A 22,385-nucleotide genomic window follows, 5' to 3' on the forward strand; every position below is an offset into this window, starting at 1 on the left:
TTCCAGTAAGAATCTAAGATGACAATGCAGTGCAATATTGAGGGAATACTACACAGTTGGAAATGCTGTCCTTTGGCTGATAGTTTAAATGAGGTTAAACCATACCAATATCTGGTCTTTCAGATGGATACAAAAGATCCGCTGCACTATTCAAGGGTCACAGTGACGTGGCAAGTAATACTGCTGCCTCACAGTAATGGGGATTTGGGTTTGATTCCAAACTTGGGTGACTGTGACTGTGTGGAGTTTACATGTCCCCCTTGTGGCTGCATGAACTTCCATTGGGTTACTTCTGGTTACTTCCCACATTCCAAAAGTGTTCAGGTTAGCTGGATTGACCATGTTAAATTACCCCATACTGTCCAGGGTTGTGCAGGTTAGGTGTGTTAGTCATGATTAATGCAGGGTATTGTGGCTAGGGTGGAGGAGTAGGTCTGGGTGGGATGCTCTTCAGAGGATCAATGTAGACTCAATGGGTTGAATGGTCTCTATCTGCACTGTAGGGATTCTATGATTCCTGGCAAAACTTTGTCTTTCAACCACATCACAAATAAAACATTTTCTGGACATTATCATATTGCAATTTGCGGAATCCTTGCACAATCAGTTGCTGGTTTCCTGTATTGTATTTCATTTATTGGATGTGTGGATCACTGGCTAAGACCCAAATATGGCTGTGGGTTTGGAGTCACATGTAGGCCAGAACAGATAAAGATGGCAGGTTTCCTTCCCGAGAGGACATTCGTGAATCAGACAAGCGCTTACAAAAATCAACTTTGATTACATATTCGTTATTCAATGAGTTTTTAATTCAATTAAAATTTCACCATCTGCCACGGTGGAATTAGAAATCATGTCCCCAGAATATTCGTCTGGGATACTGGGTGGCCAGTCTAGTGACATTACTGGTACGACTACTTTTTCCCTTTTTACAAACCATTTTGGTCATGAAGTGTAGAAGGTATTGACATCAGGTAATGGAGGTCAAAACTTCATCATCCATTTTTACCACTGTTCCTAAAAATCTTGAGACATACTTTATATCCCCACTTTTGGAGAATAATAGACAAGTGATGAGAATATGTCCCAGACTGTCCCATGAGGGGAAATATCCCCTCAGCACTAACCCTGCAAGTCCCTTAAGAATCTTCTATGTTTCAATGAGGCCACCTCTCATTCTCCTAAACTTCAATGAGCAGAGTCCTGACCTCGTTAGCTCTTGCTCACTCAACAATTCCTCTCCACTGAGGATCATTCTCATGAATCTTTTCTGAATTGCCTCCAATGAAATGATTCATTTCCTTAAATAAAGGGACCAAAGCTGCTCACAGTACTCTAGATGTGGTCTCACCAGGACCTTGTATAGTTACAGTAAGACTACAATACTCCATCAGGACCAATGTTCCATTAGTCTTCCTGCTGCACCTCTCTGCCAGTTTACTGTGTTTCATGAACAAATACTCCTTAGTGTTGCAGGTTTCTGTAGCTTTTCTCCTTTTAAATAATACTGTTGTTTTGTTCTCCCTTCCAAAGTAAACTTCACATTTTCCTAAATTATATATTTGCTGACTTTTTGCCCATTTAATTAAACTATCACTATCTCTCTTGGGGAGCATTTTAATCTGTGAGGAAGGTTTTTTACGCACAAGATAGTGATGGCTGGAATGTGCTGCCAGGAGAAGTGGTAAAAGCAAATACAATAGCATTGTTTTGAGTCAGGAATCACACACAGACCCAGACCAGGTAAGGATGACAGATGTTTTTTAATGGACCAGATGAGTTTTTCAGATAATAATCAACAGGTTAGACTTTTAATTACAGATTTTTATTGAATTCAAATTCCACTATCTACCATTACAGGTGTCAAACCCAGGTCCCCAATACATTCCCTGAGTCACTGGATTAAAAGCCCAGTGATAATATCACTAGGCCATCGCCTCCATTGAGTGTCTGTGTTTGATGTCTTTATTTTAATTTTGAACTCCACTTTTTTTCAGTCAAGGAAATCTTTGAATTACCTCATGTTCATTTTAGATTTGGTTAACTAAGTTTAATTAATGTGTGACTTTAAAAGAAATGTGATCACTCTTCCTTATATGGTCATATTATGCATTCTTTCAAGGTTGAATAAGTCAATACATTGTTGAAGGATATTTGGGAGTATCTTGATTGACTTGCCATTTTGAGAACCTGTCTACTTTCAGTTTAACAGGTCTTCCTGATGATGCTTTCCTGAACTGTTACATTTGTACAACTAAAATACAACGTGAACATGTCAAGGTGAATCCAGCCTTAAGCCTTAGTGATAGAGGATGAATATAAAGTTATCAATGTGCTGTCATCATTCTTTCAAATAAGGACGTTTGGAAAAGATTGGGTAAAGGTTACTTGTGGATATGGTTATTTGTGTGAATGGTATTCTCCAATGTAAAGCGAAACTCAGCTGCTCGTACAAATAAATGGAGTTCAGTGCCACAAATTGCTGGAGTTGACATTAGAGCCATATTAGACCATTTATACCCTTAGCACCATTGCCTCCAATTTGACATCAGCATTTCTGATAGAATAGACTATGACATAATTGAGAGATTTTATAAACCAGCTTTGAGGTCTGGTGGCCAACGTTCCTGGGACTTTCAAGATGTTTATGTGGCAGCTGCTTCTGTGGTGGCATGATGATCGATGTGTGTAGCTGCACAGGCTTAGAGGGAGCTTTGCTTGTGACACAAAGTGGGTAGCAAGCCTACCTTGAAGCCAGAAGCTACAGATTCACAATCCCACACAAGGTCCCTGGAACGTCGGAGGCTGAGAGGTGACCTTATAGAGGTTTACAAAATTACGAGGGGCATGGATAGGGTAAATAGGCAAAGTCTTTTCCCTGGGGCCGGGGAGTCCAGAACAAGAGGGCATAGGTTTAGGGTGAGAGGGGAAAGATATAAAAGAGACCTATTGGGGCAACGTTTTCACACAGAGGGTGATACGTGTATGGAATGAGCTGCCAGAGGAAGTGGTGGAGTCTGGTCCAATTGCAACATTTAAGAGGCATTTGGATGGGTATATGAATAGGAAGGGTTTGGAGGGATATGGGCAGGGTGCTGGCAGGTGGGACTATATTGGGTTGGGATATCTGGTCGGCATGGACAGGTTGGACCAAAGGATCTGTTTCCATGCTGTACATCTCTAGGACTCTACAACTTGATGGTCATGAACGTTGTATGTGTGATACCTCCAAGCAGATTGACTACCAGACTGTCAATCCTCCAAAACAGCAATGGCAGGTGGTAAGAGTGAGAGAGTTTCTTTGCCAGTTGCACTATGGTTTGCAATAGCAGATAAGTGGGCAAGGATAGCCGGAGGAAGGGCATCTGGCTGTGAAACCAGCTACCAGATCCAAAACCATGACTGATGGCCAGCTGACTAACTGATATTCTGAAGACACTATGAAAGGTGGGAAAAGCAAAAAGGAAAAAGATGCAATTGAACCAGTGTTCGCCCTAACACAAGCAAAAGTTGGACAACAACATGGTTAAATTAGGTCGCATGAATTGAGCAAACATAGCAATGTAGAAAAACGGGTGGTAAGCTGAACAATGTTGGCCATGGTGAGATATGGAGTAGAGTTGGGCTGGAGGTCAATTGACATCCTCGTTACATTGTTTAATTGAGGTCCAGGCTCGAAGTGAGATGCTTGCTAAGGAACAGTGAGTTGCCGATTAAGGGGGATTATTGTTTGTTCATGATCTTATTAACTGCACATCTTGCCTTGTTCACATCTTTCTTTCAGCTCCCGAGCATACCACCTGCTGCTAACAAACTGGATGCTAAGAATTCTCAACATGGAAATCAGAGCCAGCAGTTGGTATCGCTTGCTCCAAAGGATCTACATGTTGGACACTAGGCATCAACATCTCAGCACATGCTCCATGGGCAATGGCCACATGCACCCCAAATCCATTGACGCTAGCATCTGAAAGGTGTCATTCTTTAAATTCCCTCATGTTACATCTTTGATGCACTTACAGTGTGCTGTTGCACTTAAGGCTACATCGTAACTGTCATCATAATGCGACAATGAAGTCAGTTTGTTCTCAGCCAGGCACCTAGCTCATAGACTGGACAAGACAGCATCTTGCTGTCTTAGCGTTCACTCAATTTGCGTCTGCCTTGGTGCTCAAGTATCCCTGACTTTCCTTGGCTTTCTGCGACTTGTCTCTCAGCGAGAGATATCGTACTGCGGTATTGCTGTGCTGCTTAGTACAGACACAAAGCCAGAAATTTCACCATGGTTGACAGCAGTTCTCAGACTGGTCTGGGGAAATAGCCTTCACTCAGGGGATCCCTGCACAGTGAGATGAGGGAGTACTCCAACATCAATCCAGAGGCTTGGACACAGTCAGTCAGCTGTTTCAGCCATCAGAGTGGGGATTCTCTCTAGAAAAGGGGTGAGAAACCAAATGTCTTGAGTCTTTCTATCATGTTGCGTGCTGCTTTCCCCGAGGCAGGCATTAATGGAGAGGAAAGTGGGTGGCACCGCTATTACTTTTGTACAGGAGGGGAGGTATCCTGAGCTAGTGAGTAGGCAGCACAGAAGGCATGCAGAGTTAGTGCTGTTGAGGTTTTGAATGGGTGACAGAAAGTGAGAGAAGTTATTGTAGGCAACAGTGAGAGTGGTCAAGCTTTAGCCTTGATAGGAAGTGAGTCTAGTAGCAGAGATAGAGTGAGAGTGAGGTATCAGAGAGAAATTAGCAGTTACATATGGAGTCAAGAAAGTTATTGAGCTTCTTCCTACATTGCCATAGATTCCTCCAGGTAGCTGAGACTGCACTGATCCTAGTGGAAATAGAACAAAGAACAAGGAAAATTTACAGCCCAGGAACAGGCCGTTCGGCTCTCCAAGCCTGAGCCGATCCAAATGTACTGTCTAAACCTGCCGGTCAATTCCTAAGCATTTGTAACCCTCGACTCCCCACCTACGCATGCATCTGTCCAGACGCATCTTAAATGAATCTACTGTGCCTGCCTCTACCACCTCTGCTGGCAATGCGTTCCAAATGCCCACCACCCTTGGACAAGGCCACTGTGCTCTGTTGTTTAGGTCTCCACTGCTGACCCTGGGGTGAGTGGGCACTTTGCCTCTGCACCACGTCCTCCAGCAGGAACTCCAGGTCCCTGCCCGCAATATGGCATCACAGTTTTCTGGAGCAAATATCCAGAAGCCTGCGGAGCAGCTTGGGACAACCTGCTTTGCAGGGTTCACAACAGCCTTTTAAAGATAGTTTCAGGGATGCTGGTGCCTCCTGGGATATGCTAACTGTGGTCGACTGTTCTGGGTATGGTGAGAGATAGCAGATTAGGAATAGAATCAAGCTAGAGGAGCGCCATAGGAGTGGGGATGACCATTAATAAAGGGGGAGCGGTTTGGTAAGATGCAGTAAGAAAACTCATTTGTCCTCTCAGAGAGAAATTTTCCACAAAATTTGACTAAGCTGCCACTTAGCCAACTCTTTAAGTACTATTCACAATGTTAACTTTTGCTGCAGGCCTCTGAATCAAAAACTTTTTCCACCTTGGCTTTACAGTACAAACCAGCACATTTTCAAATTAGCTAACTTCTGAGGGCCCTCACCACATGCTGTGCTCATTCAAAATCACATTGAATTTTGAGCCTGCGATTCCCTCAGCTCCTAAGATCTGCCTGGTTGAGGTTAAGGGTGGGGACAACCAACCTCAATAACTTGGGATAGTATTTGAAACTGGATCCTTCTTAAAAGCCATGGCAAAGCAAATGTAAGTACTCATTCCACCCCTACCCCCAGCAACCCCTCCCCCCCACACACACACTCACACATACACACACATACACACACAACTCCCGTCTGCTGGCACACAACCTGACATTGATGAAATAAGGCAAATGAGCAACAGGGAAGGAGTACTAGCAACACCTGGATTAAGTGGTCATCTGCATACAATGAAAACAGCCTGGTACATTGAGGAGCATAGACTCTTAAACATTAATTATATAGAGTTCCGATAATCTGTTTTCCTTTTGCTTGTGATTTTCAATCCATCAAATCAGCTTTCTATGAGTGTGGAAAATTATGTTGGTGGCAGTTTCGTGATAAGCCCATCAAGAAAATGCCGTCCATTTGGTTTTCATTGGTTCTGGTTTGTTCAAATTCATAATCATTTTTGCAAAGTTATAATTGCATATCGGAATCTGGATGAGACTGACTTAAGAGCTGATCTGATCATTGTACAGTACAATTTAGATTAGTCATCTGTGGGTTCCATCACCACAGTTTGGATACTTGCAAACTCAAAAACTTGATGACTTCACTGCTTTTATATTACTTAGTAAGTAAAAATTAACACTTAGATGTAGTAAACTGTTCCAGTCTATGAGGAATTTAACTGGGGATGGGATAATAAATGAGAAACAGCTGTTGGGATGTATTGAGTCAAGTAGTTAAGTACTTTCCTATATGTAGAATATTAGGGTTGAGCCCTAATTCCTGGGCTCTGATGCTGTTATTGAGGGCCCAATTCTATCCAGGAAAATTCCTGGTAACCTCACCCACATTAATTTCTGTTTATCATCTGATTTCATAGGTGAAGATCAACCTGTTCAGTGAGGTTTTTCTGAGGTTTTCACTGTGGAATTGTCAATCATACCTGATTTGAAGGACCTCTTGCAATACAGTTGTAGGTTCCCTACCTTTGGACCAGAAGATCTGAGTTCAAATCCAATCTGATCCAAATAAGTATCTAACTGGCTTGAGTCTTCAAGAGACAGGAAAAGGTAGGCAGAAGAATACAAAAATCTACCAGTCTCAACTTCTGAACAGAGGCTGGTGTCTTTGACTCAGTTGATAGAATGCTGGCCTCTGAATCACAATGTACTAGGGTTAAGTTCTGGTCCAGGGTTTGAGCACAAAAATCTAGGTTGATGCTCCAATACAGCAGTAAAAGAATGCTGCAGTGTTGGAGGTGTCATCTTTCAGAAGACAGAGCTATGGTTTCCCATATCTGCCTCCTGAAGTAGACATAAAGATCCCATAGTACTGTTTTCGACAAGAGCAAAGCATGAATATTTAGTCCACAAAAGCTATGTTCATGAAACAGATATTCTGACTACAGTAATTGTAACGAGGTCAGTCCGTGAACTTCAAAGAATGTGAGTTTCTTGATTGTGGCTATTAATCTGGTCCAATCAGGGAGCGCTAGCTGACAGATAAAAACAGGAGAGTTGCCTTAGAGTGGTCGGAAGGTGGGAGGGGCGGGAGCTTGCTTGGTCTGTATTGTCTGCACTTTTGTATGTAACAGTATTGTCTAATGTACAAATGTCATTGATGTCTCTTTATATTTTTATATGTGAAACTGGGATTTGAGGTTTGTCCTCCTGTCCCTGTAAACTGTTTGAACGGTAGGGTTTGGGGCTTGGCTTTGCTGCTCCTCTCCCTTATAAAATTGCTGTCTCTTGTATGCAGGCTGTAAATGTAACTGTTTGTTGTAAACTGTTTTTGTAATTTGTTTAATAAAATAAAAAAAACAGGTGAGTCCCCCTCCAACTCTATTTTGATTTAGTCCCTGCCCTCCCCTTCACAGTTTGATCACATAGCACTGCCCTTTGATGTGAAGGGCAATGCTTGTCACTGGCCACTCGGGTGTTTTCCGATCTTCCTGGTGGTGGAAATTGAATAAAGATTCGTGCACCTTGTGTCTTTCACTGTGTATCACACCTACACACACACACCATGGGTGCTGGGGAAAAATAAGCACTACCGCACTTAGGTGGTAGTGTGGGGGTTAAAAAAAACACAGGAGAGTCCCCTTCCAACTCTATTTTGATTTAGTCCCTCCCCTCCCCTTCACTGTTTGATCACACAGCGTTGCCCTTTGATGTGAAGGGCACTGCTTGTCACTGGCCACCCGGGTGTTTTCCCATCTTCCTGGTGGTGGAAATTGAACAAAGATTCATGCACTTTGTGTCTCTCACTGTGTCTCACACTTGCACATACACAAAAAAAAGGAAGAAAAAAAAAGAAAAAAGAAAAAAAACAGGAGGGTGGTCACACCTGCACACACACAACATGGGTGCTGGGGAAAAAATAAGAACTACCACAGAAAAAAAAGAGGAAAAACAAAAAAAAAAAGAAAAAAGAAAATAAACAGGAGGGTCAGGCATCTTGTCACTCTGAGGGCTGGCTCTGAGGGAGCTGGATCAGTGTCATGGACTCTCCATATGTAAATAAGGGTGACTTGGTGACGGGATACTGGATTTCAGTGGTGATGAGAGAGAGATACACTCCTGAAAAAATGTTCTCACTACAAAAAAAGAAAAAAAAAGGAGTGTGCTGGCCACTCGGGTGTTTCCATTCTCCCTTGTGGTGGAATATAAATAAAGATTTACACTCTTGTTGTTCTTCACTGTGTCTGACACCTGCACTCACACGACATGGGTGAAGGAAAGGAAAAAAAAAAGAAAAAATAGGAGAAAAAAACAGGAGTGTCAGACATCTTGTTAACTCTGACAGCCAGCTCTGAAGGAGTTGGATCAGCATTAAAGACTCTCCATGTAAATAAAAGGTGACTTGGTTATGGGATACTGGCCTCTACGGAGTCAGTTTGTTGGTTATTTTTATTTTGTTGGTGGAAGTTGCTCAGTGCATATTGGCTGCTGCAGTTCCTACATAACAACAATGACTACATTTCAGAAGTTCTTCCATGGCTATAACATGCTTTGAGATATCATAAAAATATTGTATGAATGCAATTCTTTCTTTCTTTTTGTCTTAAGACAATGGAAGCCAATTTCATTACTGGTAACTGTTACCAGAATCTTAAAGCATGCAGGAACATCAAATAATGAAAACCCTGTGCTAAACCAATTCCATTCCTGGCAAATAACAAGCTGGAAGTATTTTGTTTACATGATTAAAATGTAACTTTAAATTTAAAGTCATATGCAGCACTTCTGTAAAAGGTAAATACCAACCATATCAATTATGTTTCAAACCTATTCACCTGTATTCTGAACCAGTAGCGAATATTTTAATTAAAAGGCAAAGACAAATAGAAATGTTTGGGTGCGGGGCAAGCCAAAGGGAAAAGTTGTGTGAACAAGATGTTGAGCAGAATAATTTGTTTTGATCATAACTTAAGACTTTGATGGGATTTTCCCAGTCCAACTACTTGAGATTAATCTGTTAGTAAACATCCCAGGATGGTACTGAAGGAGTGCTGTATGGTAAAAGATGCTGCTTTTCAATTGAGCTCATTGACCACCTCGTGTGGACATATAAAAATCCCACATTATTGTTTTGGAAAACAGTGAGGCAATTCTTCCTCCTGTACTTGTCAATCTTAGTGCTCAACTATCATCAGTAAAACCCAGTGATCATCCTGGCCTTGCTGTGTCAGCAGGTTTACTGTGAACAAATTGACTGTTGTGTTTCCTACATTACAACTGTGACTACACCAAAATACTACTTAATTGGCTATAAAGTGCTTTGGGACATCTCGAGGTCTTTTAATACAACTGTTACTTTTCTGTAAAGTTGTTCTATATTATAATAGGTTTATTTATTATAAATGCATGGGGCTTTCTCCAATGACTACACTCGTTACCAAAGGCACCCTGTCATCTTGGGAAGTAACAATCATGGAGGTGAGGGTTTATTAATGTGCTTTCAGAGTTGGTTTCAGTAAACTTAGTGCGGAGAGATAGCCTGTCTGCTTCTCCTTCTTCTAACCTCCAATGCAGTTTCACTGGAGCAGAAATCGATTTCTGGAACTCGGCATGACCAGCCACTTTCTGAAATAAGAGAAGGACAATGAATGAATGTGACAAGCCTTAGACCAGACTGACAAAAACACAGACAGTAAAGGCCACATTTTAAAAAAATCTCACAATAGACAATCTTCTCTGAGAATTGCTGCAATTTTGTTTGGACTTTGCAAAATAGATGCCCATTGCAACTTATTTCCAAAACTCCTTCTTTAATTGAACATCTTGTTGCATTGGCTTTAAAAGCTATAGTCACCAGTCAAATGCCATTTGCAGTTTTTCAGGCTGATTATTGAAAGGTTAAAGCTTTTCTCAGCAGGCAGGAAGTCCCAGAGCCATGTCACAGATACCATACAGCTTGATGGGCTGTGTATGTTTGGAGGAATCTTAATAGCCTTTCAACAACCCAAGCCAATACTTGCAGAAAGTCAGTAAAATCACCTCAAGGCTTTTCTAACACATTCTTTTCATTTCTTTCCCAGCTGATTCCCATTTCTGTTGAGCTCACACTCTATGATCATTGGTCAAATTATCTCTGAACTTTTTCTTCCCTGCTGAATGAAATGTAATGCCCTCCCTGAGGAAGGTTTGGAGATGAGGGGGTCAATTAATTGGATGGCGGGTGCCAGACGTGGATCCTATTACCTTCTCACTTTGGCTCCTATTGAGTCAGCTGATGGATACCTTGTGGACAGTCTTTCTGCTTTGCTGCCAATTCAGGTCTTTAAATAGCTATTAATGCCCACTCAAGGGTCTCATCACACCACTGCAGATTTTCAGTGTTGTGTAATGGAAGTCACCATTCAGGTACCCGAAGGTCTGTTTTGTTTGCTTGTGAACTTCTGGTGGGGCTGGGGACATTTGGTCCCTTATTGCTGGCATTGTGTGTCTGAACAAGCGAACCAGCAACAAGAATGAGACCAGTACCAAAAGACAACCTCTGCTGTTGCCTGTGACCCTTCTTCCCTCCATCTTCCTGACCTCCCACCCCATTCCATTCTCCTTGAACCAGGCTTGGTCACTCTCTAATCTAAGGCTTCTTTTAAGTGGCAATGCTATTACTTGCAACGGAGAGCCTCTGATTCACTAATTGATCTCCAGGGGAGGAGGATATCCCATAATCCTCTGTTACATAATCCTGTGATAGATCTGCCTCGAGCCAGTTAAGAGTTTGATTGACACTTGATAAGGCAGGTTTTCCTCAAAATAGGGAACAAGGGATTCTTGTTGATAGGCAAGATACCCATTGCTTGGATTAAAAATTATCCCTGACTTCAATATACTAATCCAGATTAACTGAGTATTCACCTCATTGCACAACACCAGGTGTATACACCAGTACTCTCCACAACCACCTGATTAAGGAGCAGCGCTCCAAAAGATAGTGCTTCCAAATAAATCTGTTGGACTATAACCTGATGTTGTCTGCTTTTTAACTTTGTACATCCCAGTTCAAAACCGGCACCTCCAAGTCATCACCTCATTGTGTTTCCCTCTAAGGGCTTTTTAGTGTGTTCACTACATTATTGTAACTCATTGTATTTATAGCGAGATATGTCTGAGAGACAAATATAAATGCAAAACTTTGTCAACAGTAATTAATACAATTGTTCCTTACTGTCGTATAGACGTCAAGCTAACAACAGAGATCTTGAAAACCCTCATTTCATGAAGAGCACGTGTTTTATAATTTGTAAATTTACACCGCTAATGGTAGGATCACAATCCGACAATGTCTTTTGATAGTGAATGGTCTGATTAACAGACAGTTGGAACACATGTATATGTTCCACATCTGATACTTGTGTTTGCTACATAATGGCCGTATTCTTCTCAAATGCAACAGAGATGAAGAAAGAGCCTGGATTCCTTTCCAAAGTAACTTTCTAAAGCTGCAAACTTTCTCCTGCAAACGTTAAAGTAAACAAGCTGTCAGGACTCTGATTCTCCAAAACATCTGCACTGTTGAGAGGAGGCTCTCATTTTTGCTATTTGTACTTGAACTTTGTGATCGATTTTGCTATGACTACACTGCCAAGATAAATATTTTGTTCTACCTTGGTACTTATCTGTGATCTCTGTATTCTCTTCAACAATTATTGTTACCTTGGTTGCAGATGTGCTAATTCCGAGGCTAAATCTGTCAGTTAATTTATGATGTCCATTTGATGCAATATATTCTTAAACCTCTGTCAGATATTCAAGCGGTTTGTCTACAAAATCAAGGGGCTACAATTGATTTTACACAAGTTTACTTCTCAAACATTTCTCCCCAGCCAAAAACAGATTAAGTGAGTATTCACCTCATCGTGTTTCCCTCTCAGGGCTTTTTACTGTGCTCACTACATCATGGTAGCTCATTGTTTTTACAGCGAGGTATGTCTGAGAGACAAATATAAATGCAAATCTTTGTCATCAGTAATTAATACAATTTTTTTCTTACTGTCATTTAGACGTTAGGCTAACAACAGAGCTCTTGATGGCAATATTTTCAAAAAGAGCATGTAGAGTCTGTTGCAGATGCTTGCGACTTTTCAGACAGAATTTTTCACTGCCCCACCCCACCTTTTATTGTTCCATTGTTAATCATTTGCTGCTGTATCCTGAACAGTGGAGGTGCTTCCTAACAGCTCCCTATTCACATCTTAAATTGTCTCTGTGGTCTCCATCACCTGCTTCCTGCACCAAATCACTTCCTCTTTCCTGACCCTGCCTTTTTGTGTTTTTCATCCCTCCAATGCAATCTTCCGTTCTAATTCTTTACTCTTTTATTGCGCCCTGTGGGTATCCTGTGTCTCAGTGTGTACTTAAAATGGATTCAATCAGCCAAATGTCTTCAATATCCTTTAGCCTGTGGTGCCTGGGGAAGAGAATGAGGGTGTAGGTGTGTGTATGTGGAAGGGGGTGGGGGATATCTTGGGAGGGAAGGTTATAGACCCCAGATTACAGCTCCCTCTGAGATCCCAGGGTATAGCTCCATGAGACTGAATAGTGCAATACACGTGCACTCCCTTTACTAGCCGTGAAAGCAACATTTGGCTCCTTCTCACAAAGCTCTGCTTCCTGCTCATTTTATTTTTGGATGAAAAGCTGGGCAGTTTCAGAGCCACTGAGAGCTGTCAAGTTTGTTCCTCACTTTTCACAAACTGCACATAACTCAGCGGCTGCAAGTATCCTTTTCATCGATGTCTGCTGCTGAGGGCAGTGACCTCAGCACAAAGAATGCCAAAGTCCTTTTTTTGGCCCTGAACCTATCTGCGCTAACCCATTAACACTGCAGTTAAACTTCCTCAATGAATGCCCTCGAGAGACAGCAGGGCTATTGTGGTGTCAAAGAGAAATTATTCAAAGAATTGGCTGGAAGCATGGGGTGGACCTGCAGAAGTGAATGGTATTGGGGTGTGGACTTGGGAAAAAAAACACGAACATCTGGTGAGTTTTGTGAATAGTGCTTTTTGGGGAATCACTTTGCTATGTATTTGTGCTATTGTCAGTAATTGCTTGAGAACATTCAGGTCTCAACTCGTCCAATCATACATAAGGCTGGGGACACATGGAGTGCAAGCCTCCTTCCTGTCTGCTGTTTATAAAGCCTCTGTAAACTGCCTGTCCATCCCTTTCATTTGAAAATAGATAGAGGTTAGGAGTTTAAAGAAAGTATTCAGAAAAAGGCTGGAATCCTGTTCCACTTGGCACTGTTAAAATTCAAACCAGGTCTGGATCTTCTAGAATTTTACATTTTTTCTGAATTGCGACAGTCACTATAGGATCGTAGAGATGAATGCTGGTGAGTTTCGTCTGAGGGTCACCATGCCTCAGGTGAGGAATAAAGTTGAGGGGGTAGGACCCTCACAGTCATCTCAGCCAGTGTCGGAAGTAAACCCATGCTGTGAATGAGAAGACATTACAAACTGGTTGTTCAAACAACTGAGCTAACACCCCATCTTTAAGTTAACATAATGATAAAAAGGCCTTATCAAACATATTGTTTATCAATCTGTAAACCCATTCAGAACACCCTCTGTTTCCCAGTCCGTTATAAGTGTCCACACATATTTTCTTGCCACAAGCAAGCATCATCCTCATTCTGACAGGACAACACGTGCATACACACAAGAACGCACATATATATATAAAAACAAACAAGAGTATTCATACAGAAAAACACAGACACAAACAAAAGACACAAAAACACATACAGGTACACACATGCATACAAAACACATACAGACACACATACACATAAAAATCCACACAGGGCACACACATATACACATGCATGTGCGCTCCTTTGAATAAAGAATGTCATAAGATAAGCAAAAACAGCGAAGGGCTGATGAGAGGCTTTGACTGAGAGAAACCATTTCCCCCGTCAATAACCAAAGGTCATATATTTAAAATCATTGGCAAATAATCTGACAGTGGGATGAACAGTATATTTGACTGCTGAGTTGTTGTGATCAGGAATGTTGTATCTTAACTGATGGCAGACACTGATTCCATACAGAATTTTTAAATGGTGCTGTACTGGTGGTTGAGGAAAGGAATTTCCATGATTAAATGGGAAGCTGTGAAAGAGACTGGTGAGGTATTTTTAAATGAGGACAAGGTAGTGCAGCCTAATGCAAGTCAACATTTGCCTTCCTGTAAAGACTGAATCTTTGTTAGGATGCTATGGTATGTTCATCATAAGCACCATTTCACTCTTGGGAACCCTTCCCTAGTACCTCACCCCGCTCACCCATCATCCCTTCCTTCAGCAGCTTCCAACATCATTCAGTAAGCTGAGTTGAAACCTTATTGACTAGAATTATAAATCACTCCATGGCCTTGCCTGACTTTATTGCAACTATACCATGCTACACCTCATATCATCCAATCTTTTGCTTTTGCTGTACTTTGTCATCTTTTATCCTTCTCCATCAATGGCAAAGCAGTCCAGTTACCTTATACGTGCACTCTGCAATGCTCTTTCCAAGCTGTGAACCTGTGGCAAGTCTTTCCCACCTTTAAACCTTCTTGCCATTAAAATTTCTCAAAGTGTGTCTTTGGTCAACTCCTTTTAATTGTCACCACTCAGGCTGAATCATATATCGTGTGACATTCTTTGGGATCTTTTCTCTTCGATAAACACATGTGCAAGTGTGAAATAACTGTGCAGAGGCCAGTATCCCATCCCAAGTCACCCTTCATTTACGTGTGTGCAGTACACTAGCTGTGGCCACCAGTTCGGAGTCAGTCCCCTAGAGTCAGGAGACTCTGAATCCCCTGTTTACATCTGTCAACCTGGGTGCCTGATTGGTGAGGGCTCAATGGACCAAATGGCCTCTTTCCACACTGTAAAACCATAAGATATAGGAGCAGAAATTAGGCCATTCAGCCCATTGCACCTGCTCTGCCATTCAATCACGGCTGATAAGTTGTTGTGGTTCTGTTTGCCGAGCTGGGAATTTGTGTTGCAGACGTTTCGTCCCCTGTCTAGGTGACATCCTCAGTGCTTGGGAGCCTCCTGTGAAGCGCTTCTGTGATGTTTCCTCCGGCATTTATAGTGATAAGTTTCACAACCCCATTCTCCCACTTTCTTCCTCTAACCCTTGATTCCATTGATACTCAAGAACCTATCTGTCTCAGTCTTAAATACACTCAATGACCTGGCCTCCATATCATTCTGTGGCAACAAATTCCATAAATGCACCACTCTCTAGCTGAAGAAATTTCTCCTTATCTCCATTTTAAAAGGTCTTCCCTTTACTCTAAGACTGTGACTTCAGGTCCTGGTCTCTCCGACCAATGGAAGCATCTTCCCAATATCTACTCTGACCAGGCCATTCACTATTCTCTATGTTTCAGTTAGAACCCCTCCAATCCTTCTAAACTGCATCCAATAGGAACCCCTAGTCTTCAAACATTCCTCATATGTTAAGCTTTGCATTCCTGGGACCATTCTCATGAACATCCTCTGAGCACGCTCTAGAGTCCGGTATATCCTTCCTGAAATATGGAGCCCAAAACTGTGCACAATACTCCAAATGTGGTCTGACCAGAGCCTGATAGAGTCAAGATTAGAGTAGTGCTGGAAAAGCACAGCAGGTCTGGCAGCATCCAAGGAGCAGGAAAATCAATGTTTCGGGCAAAAGCCCTTCAATAGGAATGAACCTGAAACGTCGATATTCCTGCTCCTCGGATGCTGCCAGATCTGCTGTGCTTTTCTAATCTTGACTCTAATCTCCAGTCTCTACAGTACCTGCTTTCGCCAGAGCCTTACAGATCCTCAGAAGTGCAGCCCTGTTTTTATATTCAACATAAATGCCATCTTTGTAGAGATTCTATGGTTCTATGAAGCAAAAGTCTTAAGAGATATGGGCTAAAGACAAGTATGTGGATTTAGGCGATAGATCAACCATGATCTCATCGAATAGCAGAACAGACTCAAGGGGTTGAATGGCCTACTCCTGTTCCCATACCATATCTTTTCAGTACGGACTGTTGTATTAACATAGTTAAAATTTGGAACAGTACATGAAGTGTCTTATCCCTTCAGTGCTGAGGCTTATTTTATCAAAAACATAAGTATTCTTGCATCCACAACACAAGTGAAAAAGGAAGCATCAAGTTTCTTTTTTAAAATTAGGCTTTTTTAAGGTAGGTATGCATGAACAGTTTTTATTAACTACCCACCAAAAAAGTGGACTGTCTGACCCATACCAAGGCAGTATTAGAGTTGTACTGAAATAACAACTACATGCATTTATGTAGTATGTTTCAGATAGTGGAAAGTGAGGACTGCAGATGCTGGAGACCAGAGTTGAAAGATGTGGTGCTGGAAAAACACAGCAGGCCAGGCAGCATCCGAGGAGAAGGAAGAAGGGCTTATGCCCGAAACGTCGATTCTCCTGCTCCTCGGATGCTGTCTGGCCTGCTGTGTTTTTCCAGCACCACATTTTTCAACTCTGTTTCAGATAGTGCAATGGTCTGAGGGGCTTCACATGAGTATGATCAAGCACAGCCTGATACCAACCCCCAAAAAGAAATCAAAGTTATCTCTAGAAGTCCAGGCTTACGTAACTGAAGGTGAAAGCTTGTCCAGTCGAATAGTAAAATCATCCAGATTTAATCACAGCACAGAAGAGGGGTTTGAGGTGGAAATGGTTGAGCAGGATGAGTGATGAGTCAAAGGGGACCATTTTGGTGATAGAAAGCACATATTGTCAAAAGGTCAATTCAGTGAAATTGGAGAGTGAGGTTACGAACAGTGTGCTTCAGCCTCAGAATCACCAGGGAGCAAGAAATAGCCATTTGGCCTGCAGTGCGGGAAACTGCCCTCACTGGTGTAACATCAGCTCAGTCTGAGTTGCTAGAGCAAAGATGGATAAAAGTAAAAGAAATCAAAGTTTAGAGGAAAAGCAGGTTACAATGTTATTAATTTACAAAACAAATCGAACCATTAAAATTAATCTTCTTTTCATTTACGTTGCTGTTAACTTTGGTACATAAGTGAAATGGAGACTTCATGGTTTGTAGAATTTGACTATTACACGACTCTTTAATGGAACCACATTGAGGTCATTGCACTGCCGAATAAATACCCTATGTAATGGAACTGCTTAGTCAGAAACTTCCCTTCCTTTTTGACAATGTTTAACCAGATATATTAAGCCAGATTTCTACATCAGATGACTCTCCAGGTGGGGGAGAATCCATTAGGTATAAAGATTAACTGAAGGTAATGGATAATCATGTGAAATAATATTGACTCTATACTCAAGATAACAGCTACATCTCTTCTACAATGCAAACTTGCAAAGTGAACTGGCACCTTGCCACAGCACATGCAATGACTCCTAAATCTTTGTTTTTCTTCAACATTTAAAGGTGAGCCAAACAGCTGCTGTGAAAGGGCTTTTCTTTAAACTATACGTCTTCATTTATCTTATACTTATGGTCAATGAGAATATTGGTTTCCACATTTAAGCAGAGATATGGAGGAGCTATATACGCCTGGCATGGAGGTGGACTGCACAGTATTGGCTATGATGCTTTGATCTCTCGAACATCTTTGATGTTAACTGCTTCATCGTTGGTGATTGTGCCATCAATGCAAAGCTCTTTGTGGTTGTTGAGGGAATGTGGGACACAGCCATGTCAGTGAACACCAACAATCTTTTTTTATTAAGTGTATACACTGCACACAGGAGGTAGGCAAAGAGGACATCGGTGTGAGTTTGCCAGGATCGGGATCTTCCACCTGATGCAGCGAGACTTGCCAAATCTTTTCCCTCTGCAACACCACTTGAAATTTTGTTACAACCCCTCATTGAGAGCTATTATCTTGGGATGGTAGCTCTACAGTTGTAACTTGCTGAAATTTCCATGGCGACCGTCAATGCCACAGAGGTCTTGTCCCAATATTTCAGCTCACAACCTCACCTATGGCCCTGATGCACACTTTGGAAAACTCTGTCATTTCCTATCACAAAAGACTTTGGGCACAGCTATCATGATATCGAAGAATCTAACAGATTTTTTTTTTAAATTGTTTTTGACTATTGACTGCAAACATTATCTACCTCAGGCAGGGCTAATATTAAGTTATTACATGACAACAGAATCATACTTCCAGTAGAACGTCATGCTTCAAGTGATCCAAGGTAAGATGGAATATAAGATCTTTATACCCTCATAACATAGTGATGAGGCATGTTTCTTAAAGGCATACTGACTGTAAATCAAGACACAGATATTCCCAGAATTCTACACATTTGGTTCCAGTTCATGTGACCTTGCAGACATCTTTCACTTCACAGACTTTCCCTCCTTGAAGCTCTCCATCTCATAATCTCTCTTTCTTTTTTTTAAGTTGACCTTATAGAGATTTATAAAATTATGAGGGGCATGGAAGAATAATTAAACAGGTCTTTTCCCTGGGGTGGGAGTCCAGAACTAGAAGGCATAGGTTTAGGGTGAGAAGGGAAAGATTTAAAAGGGGCAACTTTTTCACATAAAAGCTGGTGTGTGTATAGAAGAAGCTGCCAGAGGAAGTGATGGAGGCTGGTACAATTATAACATTTAAAAAGTCGGATAGGTATATAAGTAGGAACGGTTTGGAGGGATATGGGCCAAGTGCTGGCAAGTGGGACTAGATTAGTTTAGGATATCTGGTCGGGATGGACGAGTTGGACCGAAGGGTCTGTTTCCGTGCTGTACATCTCTATCACTTTATGTAGCCCACCTCTTTAACAGATATTTAGTCATCTTCCCTAATATATGCTTATGTGGTGCGTTGGTAGATTTTTGTTTTGATAATTCTCCTTGAAAGTATCCTGGAATGTTTTACCATGGTAAAGGTGCTAGATAAATGCAAGTTGTTGTTTGGTTGTCCCAGTGAAAGGCTAAACAAGTTGGGAACCTGCCTCTGGAAAGGTTAAACACAAAGTGGTGACCTGATAAGAGATAGTTAAGATAGAGTGGGCACCAAGAAACTGTTGCTGTTATGATGGAATTCCAACACGAAACTAAACAATACAAATTGTTTTTAGCATATCTTCTGCACACCTTTTACCTATTGTTTCCTTTTTGGGAAGGGGGAGGAAGAGGTGGAAGGAATCCCAGGCTGACTATGAGCCCTTTGAACTTGAATCATGAACATTCTTTCCACGGCCATCAAGTCCTGAAGTGGGACTTGAACCCACATTTCTAGCTCAGAAGGTGGAGCTTTACCGATGCACCAGAGACCACAACAACATAGATATTGTATTTCTTAGTGACTTTGTAATAAGAGGTTAATGAGAAAGAATGTGGAATGCAGCCTGCCAGAATACTTGATGCAAATGTCATTGATGCATTTAAAAGAAATGCAAATAAGAACGCACGGGAGAAAAAATAGAGTTTCTGGATAAAGTGGCAGAATGCTGGTGCCATCTTAGAATAATTGGACCTAATGGCCTCTTTCTTGTTGTATACGTAATGCAACTTGAAATGAGTCATTTAAGTTCCATGTTTTCCATGTTATTGAGTTAGGACACAAATGTACTGGATAGAACTTTGTGCAATGTGTGACCAATGTCATGTGCTGGACAAGTTCAGTCTCCATGCTCTCTGTAGGCTCACAGAACCAGAAATGTTTGTTTCTGTTAAGGCCTAATGTGTGACCAGCATTACATTCAAATATCAGCAAACACAGCTCAGAAAATTTCACCCACTTCACTGTTTCAATTGTTGAGGCATTGCGGGCTTCTAGCAGAAGAAAAGGAGATGTTCAAATATTTAGCACGGATACTTGTTGAATTAACCTGTTCAAAGACATTATTACACACTTCTGGAGCAGGTGGAGCTTGAATCCAGGTGTCCTGGCTCAGAGATCGAGACATTACCACTGCACCTCATGACTATCTCCAAATTGTCACATACGACTGATAATGACGGTTCATTAGGTACGGTTGTCCTAATTCCCATTGCTGGGAGCAAATGGTGGGTTGCAGGTCAATGGTGAGACTGCATCTGCAATACTGTCCACAGTATTGATCGCCTTAGTTAAGGAAAACACAAAAGGGATGGAGGCAGCTGATGGGAGGTTTTCTAGACTAATATCTGAATTGGGGAGTGGGATGGTATTATGGGGAAATATTGAGCAGGTTAGGCTGGAGTTTAAAGTGTAAGAGGTGGCATGGTTAATACATATAAGATCCCAAGGGATCTTGACAAGGCAAACATGAAGAGAATGTTTCCTCTTGTGGGAGCATCCAGAACTTACAGTTACTATTTAAAAATTAAGGGTTGCCCATTTAAAACAGAGATAAGACTATGTTTTTGTCTTGGAGGGTTATGAGTCTTTGGAAAGTTCTTCCAGAAAAGATGGTGGAAGCAGAGAGTCCTTGGATAGTTTGAATTCAGGAATAGATAGATTCTTGTTCAGCAAAGGGGGTGAATGTTTATTAAGGGGTAGGCAACAATATGGATCTGAGGCTACAATCAGATCAGTCACAATCTTATTGAATGTTGAGGGGCTGAATGGTCTACTCCTGTTCCTAATTCATATGCACGTATCTCAAAGCAATTACACGAACCACTGCATTTTGCACAACAGGTTTACTTATTGCTTTTATTAACTGAGCGGCAAAGTGCCCACATCTATGTTTAGGAGAAAATAAGGACTGTAGATGCTGGAGATCAAAGTTGAGAGTGTGTTGCTGGAAACTCACAGCAGATCAGGCAGCAACCGAGGAGCAGGAGACTCAACGTTTCGGACATAAGCCCATCATCAGGGGTGAGGTTTTTAGGCCAGGCTTAGAGATAAATGGGAGGGGCGTGGGTTGGGGGGAAGGTAGCTGAGAAAGCAATAAGTGGATGAAGGTGAGGGAGAAGGTGATAGGTCAGAGAGGGGAGTGATGAAAAAGTCTGGAGGGCGGTGCTGAGTTGGAGGCTTGGGACTGGGATAATGTGGGTGGTGGGGAAATGAGGAAGCTGTTGAAATCCACACTTATCCCATGTGGTTGCAAGGTCCCAAGGCGGAACATGGGGCATTCTTCCTCCAGGCAGCAGGTGGTAACGGTTTGATGGTGGAGAAGGCCCAGGACTTGCATGCACTTGACCAAATGGGAGGGAGAGTTGAAGTGTTCAGCCACAGGCAGGGGAGGTTGGTGGGTGCAGGGACTAGACATGCACACTCATCAACCCCACTGCCCCGTAGCTGAACACATCAACTCCCTGCCCACTCTGTCAAGGGCATGCAGGTCTTGGGCCTCCTCCACCACCAAACCATTACCATCTGATGCCTGGAGAAGAACGCCTCATATTCCGCCTTGGGACCCTGCAACCACATGGGATAAATGTGGATTTCAACAGCTCCCCCCTCTGACCAACACTTTCTCCCCATCTTCATCCACTATTGCTTTCTCAGCTATCTTCCCCCCAATCCCAACTCCCCCCTCCCATTTATCTCTTAGCTCTGGCCCACAAGTCTCGTTCCTGATGAAGGGCTTATGCCCGAAACATCGATTCTCCTGCTCCTGAGATGCTGCCTGACCAAGCTCCCCCGCCTGCATCCATTTTTACCCAAGTTTTAGTTTCCAGGTCCTTCTATGTTATCTGTTTAGTTCAACTGAGTCCATACCCAGGGTTAATCAGTCAAGTACAAAGATCATAAATCAGTTACCAGTTTTAAATTATTGAACACAAAACTGTTAAACTATTGAACACTACAAAGATGGAAGGAAGAATCTCAATACTGAGAAAGTTAGGAAGCACACATTGGGTGACTACTTTGCTAAACATCTATTTTCTGTCCATAAAAATGACCCCCATGCTTCCAGTTGCCTGCCACTTCAACACACCATTGTGTCCCCATGTCAGTTTTCCTGTCTCAGATGTGCCTGCAGTGCTCTTGAGAAGCTTAATGCAACCTTCCATCTAGGCATGTTACAGACTTCAGGACTCAACATTGAGTTTAACAACTTCAGAGTATGAACACCTCTCTCCATGTCTGTTTCCCACCCCCAAACCCCCTCTATGGGCTCTCTCTGTATGGCTAACACATTTTTAAGTACGCACATTCACAGTTATCACCTACCCTTCTTTCTCTCTATTTCTCTGGGCACTG

General features: G+C 42.0%; 1 long non-coding RNA gene across 9 annotated transcripts in view; it reads right to left on the reverse strand.

The window, feature by feature from the left end:
- Positions 1 to 5,848: 5,848 nt before the first annotated feature.
- LOC148142501 (uncharacterized) overlaps positions 5,849 to 22,385 on the reverse strand; it is a 103,582-nt gene continuing 87,045 nt past the window's right edge. For all 9 annotated transcript variants that reach the window (XR_015751814.1, XR_015751818.1, XR_015751822.1 and 6 more), the window contains one exon: positions 5,849 to 9,817. This is a non-coding gene — a long non-coding RNA (uncharacterized LOC148142501). The remainder of the gene's footprint in view (positions 9,818 to 22,385) is intronic.

The sequence above is a fragment of the Chiloscyllium plagiosum genome, unplaced genomic scaffold (assembly GCF_037043375.1).
Source record: "Chiloscyllium plagiosum isolate Xiang-an unplaced genomic scaffold, Cpla_swu_hap1 HiC_scaffold_28, whole genome shotgun sequence".
Taxonomy (NCBI): domain Eukaryota; kingdom Metazoa; phylum Chordata; class Chondrichthyes; order Orectolobiformes; family Hemiscylliidae; genus Chiloscyllium; species Chiloscyllium plagiosum.